At 37.9% G+C, this 12,092-nt stretch overlaps 1 protein-coding gene across 3 annotated transcripts in view; it reads left to right on the top strand.

The window, feature by feature from the left end:
• The window catches only part of astn1 (astrotactin 1), a gene marked incomplete at its 3' end in the record, with an annotated part of 367,742 nt that overhangs the window by 656 nt on the left and 354,994 nt on the right, over window positions 1-12,092 (top strand). The gene's annotated exons all lie outside the window — the stretch shown is intronic.

Raw genomic sequence — 12,092 nt, forward strand, 5'->3', positions numbered from 1 at the left:
GGCGGGCCTCGTAGCATCCACATGCTAAAAACAAATCTTTCTCACTCATTTCCAGCTATTGCAGCTTCACTTTCATGCTTTGAATGTTCATTCATGAGTGGTTTTTTGTTTTTTTTACCCTCCTCCTGTTCTTACACACGTGGTTTGGCTATAGCTCCAGGTGTCTGAGGCTACTTGCTGGATAAGGCAGGTGCAGCCAGGCTCCTCCAGACTTTACACATGTTTAGAATTTTCTTTTTTAAATCAAACCAAGCTCGCGTTAAAAGGCATTAGTCTTTGTTTAACACTGACTTTGGTGCTGTAAAGTTTTGCCGGCTGCTGTCCATGGTGCTGAATGCACCTCCGTTCGAGCTGCTTCTGCTTTCAGGGGACTGTCTATTTATTTTATTAAAAGTAACTAAACCACTCTCAACTTTGTCATGAAAACAAGGCTTTTGTTTGACATTGTTATGAATATATCGAAGATCGTGTTTTGCTCAAAACGATTATTCACCCGCAGGAAGAAAGGCGATTAAAGCCGAAAGTCACATCTGATTGTAAACATGTTTTCGTGTTGGATTTACATTTGATTTATCTGGATGGAAATGTTTATAGTCACTTTTTGAGCAGAAGTTCATGTGGTGAAAAACACTGAAAAAAGCTTCCTGTGTGAAAATAAAGTACACAACTGTAGGGAGCTCAGTTTTGTCACTGTTATAAATGTGTAAACGTTTGTGTTTTAATCAATAATCGGAAGTTTAATTAGCTATAGTGAGCTTGCCTCCTTTTTGAAACAAAGGGTAAGTTAAAACCGAAAGTCACATCTACGTGTACATACAGTATGTTTTGATATCCGATCTACAGAGTTAATTAATCTGGTTGCATTCATTAATTTTCACTATTTGGAGCAACAGTTTATATTTATAGTATTGCTGAACATTTCTGTGTCATAGTGTGACTTTTTATTGGCATGTATATTTGGGGTGGAAGAGAATGTGATTGGGCCTACATTCAGATGTTTGTTGTAGAGTTGTCACGTGTTTACATACTTTTTTTTTTCAATAGTCTGAACGTTGTGTAACGTCATACATTCAAGCTGGAATGCATCATTTTAGGGTTATTTGCAGAACATGCTTTATATGGACGCTTTCAAGACATTTCCATATGGAAAATATTTGTGATTTTCTCTCATTTGTCATAAAAATACAAACTGTAATCACTATATTTATTGGAAAACAAGTGTCAGATAGCACACAGTATAGAATTATACAGTTATTATTGTGTTGTACTAAACAGCATTAAAAAAAAGTTCTTGTCTGAAGTTTAACATTAATGTAGAAACGGTACCACCTCCAACTTTGTCATAAACATAAGGCTTTTGTTTATTGTCATATAAATGTAAAAGTGGGTGTTTTGCTCAAAAATCTAAGATTTATCTTCCCTCGGGTTGATAAATCTCAGCACATGACGCAAACTGCAAGATTTCAATAAAATAATCAATAAAATGGCCGTTGTTAGTGCACTGCTTTCCGCTTGCCATGACAAACATGTTGAGAAATCGTCACATTTAGATATAGTAATCCAGACTATGTGTTATTAATTTTGTTACTCTGTGAGACCACAACACTACCTGTATTAGAGAAAACTTCTACCACTTTTAAAGTCAAAGTGATGCCTTTATTGTGCAAATCTTGTGAGGTCACAGCGTGTCCATCTGTTGTCTTTCGTACACTATTCTGATCAAATGAAGTAAAGCAGTAGATCACAGAATAAAGTACAGATTACTTTTGTTTTGAGCATTTTCTTGTGTTTGTTTTTCATAATATCACTGTTTTTCTCTCAAAAGTTTTTCTCAATATGTAATAAAAGACATTGGACTACCAAAAAGTTAGTCACTTGGTTTAAGAAATAATATTATTAGTAATTTGACAATTACTAATGTGTACAACTATAGTAAAGACAAAGTTGTAAAACTTTGAATGTTTGTTGCAAAAAAACAAAAACAAAAGTTAAACAACCCAGATTGATTTCATCAGGGGACTGTGGTTTATTTCCACTGTCCAAAAACATCATTTCAGGTTAATCAGCGGCTCAAAATTGGCTGCAGGTTTGAATGTGAGCATGTGAGATTGCCTTGCACTCGGAGTCTGCACTGTGATGGACTGAGTTTACCCTGGAAATGTCCACAATCAGTTGGGAATGGCTCCAGCTCCCCTCTAAATTAGATAGAGTTGGATGGATAGACAACCCACATTATTTTTCTGTCTCCATTTGCACAACTTTAAGACTGCATCATGGCGCTACGACCAGTTTTTCTCAACCGAGATCGTTGACTTTTTGTGGCTGTTTCGGTTAAAAAAGTTGTAAAATGTTTTACTGCCTGATCCTTTTAATCAGAGAATGGGGGACATAAGGAGTTTGTTTCATGGAATTATGTGATACTGATTTTGCTCTTTATGGCAGCGATGTACTCAGGACGTAATTAGTTTTACTTTTCTTTCATAACTTTGATGACCGGTTAATAAAAGATCTCTCAGTAATTAGTGGTGTTTGGGTTGTGCTGCTCCTTTCTGGTTTCTCTGCAGCTTCTTCCCCGTTGTTTTACTCTGCTCCCTGTTGTTTGTTCTCTGGCATCTCACCTACGTTGATTTTCTTTTGTGCAAATGATCCCAAACTGTCTGATTGATGAACCACTGTGTCCCTTGTTTCTTGAGCATAGTGATGGAATTTGCTTCTTTGATTGCTCTGTTAAGAAAACAAAACTTAATGATGGGCTGACTCATCTCAAACCAGATGTGATATAATCTTGCTCAGAATGTTGAATGAATGGGCAACAGTTTTACCAGCACTTTCTACTTCGTTCAAGCTCATCCACTTTCATTTCTTAGTGATGGTTATCACTTTTGCCTCACAGCTTGATGGCTCGGATTGGGGTTGAGCTTTCTCTTCGGAGTTTGCATGTTCTCCCAGTGGGTGGGATTCTCTGAAGTATCTCCACTATAAAGAAAAATACGAAATCTCCCAAAAGTTAATGTCGAAAAGCAGCAGCAGCTGCTTAAACTTGAGGAAGCACTGCTGGCAGTTCTCTTGAGAGCCGGCTTCGTCAGTGCGTTTGATTTATTTCTTCGGCTGAACTCGAGGAAGCTTTCAAACATCTTGATATTTCCAGTCCTCCGTGTCTCAAAGTGATTATGAACTGTGATTTCTCTTTAATTAGCAGAGTGGTTCTTGACCTACCATGGCGTACAACAGAGCTTAATTGGACTATTTGGTGCATATCAACACTACCTGTGCATTTAATCTTATCTACATTTAACGGTCTCAAATGCATTAGGAGGGCCAGAATCTCAACCAGCATTTATGTGAAAAATCCTTTTCCAGGAGGCAAATTCACATATCAGAGGAAAATAGTGTGAGGTTGGAAGGTAAGTTGAGCAACTGCAGGGTTTACCCAGCGGTTCACGGTATCGCTCGTGCTTCATCCAGCTGGGTTATGTTCCAGCTTCCTGGAGCCCAGATTTGGATGAAGTGGCTCTGGCAGATGGATTACTACTTTGGAAAGCCACTGTCTCTAATCATTTTCTTAACTTAAGCACTGTTCTATGCACAGTATCACTTATCTGTTTAAATCAACACACATATGGGTGCAGGGAATAGTCCTGTGAATATCTTAATGATGCTTGTGGTATTACAATGTGTGTTTACTCCATGAGACCATGATGGCTCTTTAGAATAGTTCATTCAAAGACCTAATTTAGACAAAAGTTAATTCATTATGGAGTGGAAGGAAACAAGGTAAGATAAATGCACAGCAGATCTCTGAGGACAGGTGGTTTATATTAATGACTTTGTCTGCCATTTTATTGTGTCGCGTTTTGCTCCAAGAAAACTTTTAATGACAATTCACACCAGGGAGCCCAGCATAATTCTGCCTTTGTGGTTCGTGTAGCATCCCTGCTATCCAAATATAAACAGTAGAGCAGCCATGGACTTTTATTTATTTAATTTCGCCTATGTGTTTTTAACTTGCTTACTTCCCAGTTAACAAAGCCCTTTTTTGTAATGAAATAGGTCTATGTTTTGAAATGCAAACAACCATTTACACTTGATAAAAATGCGTTTTCCAGCGGAAACTAATTTTCTCTATGGTTGTGTGACTGCATTCATAAATGAGCAGGCTTTTAATTTAGGATACAACGAACCCTCGTTGTTGACACTGCTGTAACTCTCGTTGGTGCTTCTGTGGCTGAACATGTACTGTTGGCTAACTTTACCAACAATAATGACAACATACACAGAAATATATATATATATATATAAAAATTGATCATTTCATTAGGTCCTCACTTGATGCTTTCATTGTTTTGGTAATGTCGAGGCCCAGTGAGTTTGTTTGATGTGTCCAAATAAAGTAATATTGACCTGCACTAATATTCTACCCAGTTTTTTTTTGCATCAAATATTCAGCCTGTTTCACTCAGGCGCAGTCATGCATTCATCCAGAAAGGTTTACAACACACCAATGAGAATATTTCTCGATTGATTAATCACAATCAGGTTTATTTTTTTGATCTTCTATGGTCTAATTGTTCTATGTGTAATTGTTTTAACCACTATTAATTTAACTCAAATGTGTGAAATGCTCACAGATTTGATCAAGTATTGAATAAATGGTCAATATAGATAATTGAAGTTAAAAGGATATCTATATTTTTCAAATCCCTGTCTGGTGGTAATAGTTTGAAAAAATCGAAATAACCTACCCGCGATTTACTATCAAACTAACAGTTATTAGTTAATGGGTTTGTGGAGTGCTGGGGAATCTATTGGCAACTATTAGATACATTAATCTTTTAACCATTGATGCGAAATGATGTCGATTTTTGTTTTCCACCTCAATTACATTCTCAGGTTCAACCTTAAGAGTCGAACAAAAGACTGTTATAGAAGAAAGATTGAAATATTTAAAGATCATCAAATTGTGATCTGCAACGTGTGGAAGTTTATTTATAAAGGACATTTAAATACTAATTAAGCTAATTAAAGTGAAAGAAGCACTCTATTACTGCCATTAACCGACTAAGAAGCATTAGGTGAGCTACAGGAGAGACAGGCAACCTGGGTTCCTGCTTTACCGCCAGTACAGGAAGTCTGAAAGGCCTAATTTAAATGTACAAAAGAATCCTGGACCATGACTACATGTCTGCCATTTGTACCAAATAAAACCACATAATTGGTTGAAAAAATTCACTGGTTCATGATTTTTTATTTTTTTTAATTGTTCAGAAACCTTCAGTAGAAGTGAATACACTACAGGCAAAGCAGGTCCTCATCTAAGATGGCAGCCATGCTGCTTATATCTGTTCTGATAGGCAGCAGCAATCAATAATCACTTTGTCTATCAATGGGAGACTAAACTGCGTTTCCTCACACATGTTAGTGGGGTACACTGCTGGTGAGTTTCCTTCATTGATGACAAAATGCTCCCATGCCACATCATAGCAGATGTAGCATGGGATAGCTGACCCTACTTTTGTAGGGTTTCCATTGAGAATACTTTCTGTGATCTGCCTCAGCTTCTCTCAGTTCAACTCACTCTGCAGGGCCTGAATATTTATTTATTTTTTAAACTTTATTTCAGTCAGCAATGCTCTACCGGCTGCAAAACAAGGCATTTATGATGTGTGATGGTATTTTATGCTTAGAGGAACAGTATATTCCATGGTGGAGCATGGCTAAAACAGACTCCCACTGGAGTTTACTGATATGCAACAGTCAGACTCAGCAAAAATGCATACTTTGAGCAGATTATGATCAGAACTTTATAATGTGCCCTTGTTAGCAGTTAGCTTTATAATTATGTGGGAAGAACACTAACCTATGGCCTTGTCTCTTGTGTTTGCGTGCAACTTTTAAAAGTAACACAAAGAGAAGCTGTCAAAACCTCTGTAACACTATAATTCACTTCATTGTCCAGTCCTGACTCTGTATGTACTTTTTCAATAAACTGCATCTATAATAACGCATCCAGCTGTATTGTCGTGGGGATAAAAAGAAATAGTTTGACGTGTCGAGTATAGAATGTGTATGGAAAGTGGCAATTATGCTTTAAGAGTGTTTTCAGAGACTGCAGCACTGGATTACTCTGACACCGGCGTGATCTCGGCCGCCTTTCAAACTCCTTGTTTGATAGTGAAAAGACTAAGCGTCTCTTTAAATGCCACACACTTGTAGGTTTTGACTTGTACCCTGACCACTTCACTCTGTATTAGACGGTTGTGGAGCTTTATCATGTGGACTCTCTCTGCAGCAGTACTGAGTCTTTCCTAGCAACTCCCATCAGCCCTTTCTCCTCCGTGTCTCATTAGGACACCTCACACTCAACTTATCCTTCGTAATTACGAGTGTTTTTGAAGACCACAGAGACACAGAGATCAGAACATTTTTCAGGGATGGACTCTGTGTTCTATCTAAAGGTGAAACTTTGCTGCGGTCTGCCTATTTTCCAGAAGAAAGATGTTATGATGCATGCTGAGCCCTTGTTGTTTCCATTAGCCTATCAACCTCTTTTGAAGTAAGATTACTTTAAAAGTTTATGGAGTCTTAAATGCATGCCTGTATGTACGTCGTAGTGGGACCAATTTAAATTCAGCTTTTTTTCCACATTACACTTTTGGCACACATTTTTCTTGCCAAATTGCTTCTCTGTGAAGCTTTTAAGAAGCAATATGAAAAGTGTGTGTGTGTGTGTGTGGGGGGGGGGTTGTGTGAGTGATGGTAAATTCTCGCTGCAGCCACTCGTTAGTGTCGGAGGAGCCTGGCTACGTTATCAGAAATTTACCCTTTTGGTGTTGTGTCATAAATTGTACGGGAGGTGAGGTAATAAAGTTGCCCTCTGGGAGACACTTGAGCTGGATTTGCTCTGGCGGTGATTTGCACATTCACGCCAGAAGGCTTGGAAGGAAGTCTTTCTCTAACTGCCTCCCATTCAAATCAGCCTTCTGGAACAATAATTTGGCTGGTACCATTCAGAGCAACACCGGAGAAAGTTTCTAATGGTGCCACTGAAGTGTGTATTGGATCTCACTGCTGCTTGTTTGTGTCAGGTCATCAGTGAGGACGTTTTCTAAAAAAACCAGTGCATGTCTTGCATTAAATTATGACAAAACTGAGCAGACACTGATACTTTTAACCTTTACATTGTGTTACAGGAATGCAATGTAAAGCTCAGGGGCACATATTGAAGTGGGACAAGATTATGTTTTTTGCCTTAATGTTTTGACATCTTTTAGCATTCACATAACCAGCTATAACAAGCAGTAATCAACAAACCCATGTGATGTAATCAAGTTTTCTTTTCATGTTTTATTAAAACCGATCATGTATTTACAGCATTGAAATTAGCTAGGTGGAAACTGACATTTAAAATGATATTTGGTAGTAGATACCATGTTTTGAATGAAAAATAGAGGGAAAAAAAATGTGTTTCTAACAAGTGTTACTTTAATAGTGATCTAGAACCAACAGTATTACAACAGCTATAAAAGAGGCAGCGGTGGCCTCCGAAGCCTGAAAGGTCAACGTTTGAATCCCATCGGCACGCAGCAGTCAAGAGATGATCATCATCGCATGACTTTTATCAAGAAGCTCAATTTGTGCTTTGGGATGATCAAAAGTAATCGAGTAAGTCCTGCCAGTTCCTGAAATAGCAGTCTCTTCTCTGGCTACAGTGAAAGCCTTCAAATAGAATCTTGCAAAGGCTGTCCAGACCCCCCATTATGACTGTCTTTTAATCCTTATCCAGCTGTGTGTATCACCTTGAAGTACCAAACAAGTAAATTCAAGCCTTTCTTATACTGTACATATACAGCCTGACATGAGTTAAGTCCCTCTAATCCACTGCAGGGTTATTTGTGACACTTGGCTCAACTCCTTGATCCTTGGCCATTTTGTGGAATTTCCACCTCAGAAAACACTTGTAAGTTCAAGCAGTAAGTGCTCCTTGACAGTAAGTCAACAATAAATAACCTCAGGCTCGATGACAGTAGTGAGATTACCAAGCCAGAGCAAGATTAAAGAAACTTCACCAAAAGTAAACATTCTTTGTTAGTTCAGCCTAATGAAGTTTCTGGGTGAATAATGATTCAGTAACCATTAGTGAGCATTACCCTATTTGACACAGTTTTAAATTAGACTGTAAATCATATGAATTGCAACATAAATTAGCACAACAATCTAATCCATGTTAATCACGAGACTACCAGGCAGCCTTCACGAATTGTGCCACACTAGCAACCTTTGCAAATTTTATGGTTTGTTGTGCTTCAGTGATGGACACAGCCTGGTACAGGAGCACTAAGCCACCAAAGGGTTAGTCTATACTTATTTACACTGTACTGTTGCATGCATCAGTTTTTGCTGTAGCAAAGTCACTACTCGAGGAATTGGTGGCGAACGATCTTTAATAATTGGTGAAAGGAGCTGAACCACTGCACAATAACCGCTGTTTCCATTATCAAGGATGAAGTTCTTCATTGGATTCAACCCTGGTTTGGAACGACGAGCTCTTGCTGCATCCCCTAGAGAAATTAAAATGTGCCTTCATATAGTCCTGTCATAATGAATATGTTATATTAACATCTAATTACCGTATATGTAGGCTGTCGAAAGACACTCGCAAGATGAGCTTAGTGAGCACTCAGCTCATTTATTAATTGAATTTTCTTACCGAGACAGCGCTTTAAGTATTTTATTTTTGATAAGTGTAGGTGGGCTATGCAATCATGACCCACCTTTTCCCAAGAACACAACCAAAACCTTTTGCCACTTGAAATAACTATTTAGATTAAAAACATTTAACACCCCTCCGCCCCCCAAAAATAGAACAAAACCAAGCAAACAAAAAACATTGCACCCAAAAGGTAATGTATCACTGCTGCCCACCAGCATGCTGTTCATTTTTACCCATACCTGTGAAATTCATTTATTTTTAGATTTTATCTCCATGCGAATGCTATTGTCATGTAACATGTCTTGTACGTCCAGTGATAGTTTTTTCTGATTGGCAAACAAAAATGGTAGACAGTGAACGTAACTCTTCCGACGAGGCCACTGCACTTGAATGTATTTGTACTGATGCAAAGATTTTGACTTTCCACCCACAAACAGAAAGATAATTACAGATTCAAGTCCTAAATGAAATATGTTTGCCCAACAAGTATCAAGAAGGCACAGCTGCTCACACTCCACCCCGGTTAACCTCGGATTTGATCTTTTTTGCCTCCCCCTTGTTTCTAATTTTAAAAAATGTATTGGGTTCCCCATATTTGTTGACCTTCTCGTGGACTAAATGTGCACAACTTGATTGATTGTAACATCGAGAAATCAAAAGACAATATATGTCAATACATGCTGCCTATTAATTGTAGGCAATCGAATGAAGTATTTTATTAAAAATGGGAACATAAGTTCAAAGATCAAAACGATCAAAAACAAAGAATGACCTTGGAATAAGAAAATTGAGGAAGAATGACAGTCCTCGCTCTTACGTTTGGTTACTAAGATGACTGATCATGCAACAACTGGAGTCCGCTGTAGCAGTAAATATGCACTATACAAGTCAGTCGGGATAAGTTCCAGCTCTCTCATGGCACCCAGTATTGAAGATAATTGAGTTTCTAAGATTGAAGAAGAATACAATTTTGTCATCGCAACTAAAAATAGCAGATTTTACAGTAAGAGGATGGAGTTCCTCTTTTCTGCTAAGTTGTCCTGCACAGTAGTAATAAAAAGTAAATATTTCCCCCTAATGTTATTATTCTGTTGACAAAAGTCTTCAAGTCTGCATTCACAGAGGAGGATTAAGTCAGCGGCTTTAATTTGCTTTTAGCAATCATTTCAAAATGTAACCACTTTTCTCAATTATTGCAAAAGCTGGGCTGCACTCATACTGCAATGCTCAAGCTTGTTTGTTAATTTATATTTTGTGGAGCTTTTCCTCTATGTGACAGTAGAAGAAAGGTGATTACACACATGTCATTTACAGTTATGTGTGCACTTTTATGTGCTGCGATTAAGGAGTGCGCATTGAGCACTTTAACAAAGCTGTAGCCTTTTAGCCAGGTCATTAAAATAACGAATTACCTGGTTCATGAATGAGCTGCTGCTTCAGGTGTTTCCAATCTCTTTTTCCCACTCTCAGTGATGGCACCAGGGTACACAACCTCTTGTTTGTTTCGAGCTACTTTTACCTGGTATTTATCAGCGTTTTAAGGGGGATTTAAAAAGCTGCTGTGACGCTGGAGTTAAGCCGCTGTAGTGTCTGATGGATATTTGGGACTAAGTTTGTTGATCAATGGAAGCAGTTATAAACACGATCCAAAACTTTTAGGTTTGTCATTATCACCTTTTTCAATATGGCACAAATCTTTGAACTAGAGCACAGTCATGGGCTTCATTTGTTAAAAAAAAAAAAAAAGTAAATAATGTGAGTTTTGGCTTATATTGTGGCCAGTTTACATTGCCAAATACTATGCCAGTGTCAAATATTAACAAAGTTTGAAGGAACTCATTGCTTTTTAATTACTTATTTTTTCGTATTACCCGAAAGTTATCCAGTGTTTATTCTAACACGGAGCTTGTCCATATCTTTTGGCTGCTGCTTTATAGGACATCAGCATCCACCTGCAGTGAATATAAATGTTTATTTTTTTATTTTTTTACTTTCTTTGTTCTTGTTGAAGAGGTATTGCATAGACAGAGAATTGCACTGGAGTGTGCACTTGCAAAAATAAGTATGTGAGAAGAGTCTTGGCTGAAATTCAGTAAGATATTTCACACTTTTGCAGGTTTGTGCACTAAGCAATACACACATAATACTATAGATGATAGCTTCCCGGGTATGTACTGGTGAGGCGAGATACACAACTCTGTTCAACAGCCACACGGCATTCAGAGTGTCTCTTGCAGCTCCTCAAATCCCTGAAGAGTGCACATTCCCAATTCCCACTCTGTATTCGCATCGAGAAATGCCAGTGAGATTGCGAATGGTCTGAATCTTTCGCATTACAATCCTACAAAGTTTACAGGGAATTTTCACTCAAACAAGTTTAATCAAACTGTTATGCCACAAGTTGTAACTTGTTACCTGAAGTTTGGGGGCTCTGAGGAGACTCACTATTTGAAGTCTGCTATATATATATATATATATATATATATATATATATATATGAAAAGTTTGATAGGAATCATATTATTTATAGCCTTGGACTTTTTCTCTGATATGTAAATGTTTTTTTTTTCTCTTGGACACTATTGCTGTTGAGTAGACTCATCTCTGCACATAGACAGCATGTATTCAGCTAAACCTGAATTATAATGGGATGAATTGTACAAGAAAAGCTAGACTGGAATTTTGTCTGATTCTTCCCCCCATTTTCTTGGTAAAGATACAAAAAGATGACTCCAAGCACAAAGTACAGTATATTTCTCGTTTTTCATCATGACACTTTTGTATCCTGTATGAAAATGTTTTGTTCATTTAAACTTGTATGTGTTAGAAAACAGAATGGGCCCACAGGAAAGGGAAGCTCATCCATGTAGAATTTGAAAACCATGAAACTAAAGTCAAGTATTGCATGTATGCACAATTTTCAACAGCACAGCAACTGGGATCCACATACTGTACTTTTGCACATATTCTCACCAACATGAAGTACACCTCTTCGAAGTATAAAGTATCTGAGCAGCTAATAATGCGGCCGCAACACAAAATATTTAGGTATGTCTGCCTGGCTGTGGATGAATTGTTGAGGTTTAAATCGAAGCACTGGAATGGGAAAGGTGTGTGGTAGTTGGTTTTACCCAAAAGACCCGAGGTTGGACAAGAGTGTTTGCGATAAAGATGGGCAACAGTAATCACATGTCACAAGTAAAATATGCAAATGTGGCGGATGCCTACCTAGAAGTCACAAATGTCAGATAAGAATGTCATGCTAAGGGTGAAACTTTTCAGGGACTCACAGTTGGACACTTGATAATAGGTAAAGTTTATCAGATGACTTAATTGAGCAAGCCAGAATTGGCATACACACCGCGAACGCTTAGATCCATCT

Source organism: Lipophrys pholis (assembly GCF_963383615.2).
Source record: "Lipophrys pholis genome assembly, chromosome: 1".
In the NCBI taxonomy this organism is placed as follows: Eukaryota; Metazoa; Chordata; class Actinopteri; order Blenniiformes; family Blenniidae; genus Lipophrys; species Lipophrys pholis.